The sequence below is a fragment of the Mus pahari genome, chromosome 8 (assembly GCF_900095145.1).
Source record: "Mus pahari chromosome 8, PAHARI_EIJ_v1.1, whole genome shotgun sequence".
Taxonomy (NCBI): domain Eukaryota; kingdom Metazoa; phylum Chordata; class Mammalia; order Rodentia; family Muridae; genus Mus; species Mus pahari.
In genome coordinates, this window is record NC_034597.1 from 40611398 (window position 1) to 40612466 (window position 1069).

Here is a 1069-nt window from a genome sequence, read left to right on the forward strand (position 1 = left end):
AAGAAGAAGAAGAAGAAGAAGAAGAAGAAGAAGAAGAAGAAGAAGAAGAAGAAGAAGAAGAAGAAAGAAGAAGAGAAGAAGAGAAGAAGAAGGGGACTGGTGAGATGGCTCAGTGGTTAAGAGCACCTTCTGTTCTTCCAGAGGTCCTGAGTTCAATTCCCAGCAACCACATGGCAGCTCACAACCATCTGTAATGGGATCTGATGCCTTCTTTTGGTGTGTCTGAAGAGAGTATTTGTGTACTCATATACATAAAATAAATAAATAAAATATTTTTAAAAAGAAGAAGAGGGAGAAGGAGGAGGAGGAGAAGGAGGACAAAGAGGAGGAGGAGGAGGAGGAAGATGAGGAAGAGGACACAATTGTCCAATAAGTGAAGCACAAGTCATGGCTGCCATTATGGACAGAGTTATTCCTGATGAACAATTCATTTGGAATAAAAGGATCTATTCCATGAAAGACATGATCTCTTTGATGAGCATGACATTTAAAGGGGGTTTGTATAACCCATCTCACAAGGATACTTTTATTTCTATAAAATGAAGATTTCTTTTATGTAAATGTTTGAGCCTGAGAGTTTCAAGGACTCCACTAAGGACTGCACTGCTTTAGACACCTGTGTTACTCTGTGTCTGCCTCAGCCCTCCCCTCTCGTGCCTTGCCTCTTCAATGCAAAGGACAAAAATCTATTTACTACAGTTGAATGGTGGAATTCAGGGCCTAAAGACAACAAAGAGTGAGTAAGAGGTGAAACAATAAAAAGATAACGTAAGTCTGCAGTATTTTTTCCTTCTCTTATGAAAATATTTTTAGATAAGATAGAGAAGTCAGTGAATTTGTGTGGGTGATTCTGGATTAAGTGTTTAAAATGTAGAAACATAAACACAGAAAATTCTAGTGTATTTTGAACTTAAAAGCAACTCCTGTGTATAAAAATTTTATCAGTCCAAATACATGCTTAAGGATAATAGTTTTATGACAGAATTTATTCTACCTATTTACCTTATCAATGAACTGTACACCAAATAATTTAGTAAGTTTACTAGCAGCGAAGAAGTACAAGATTGGT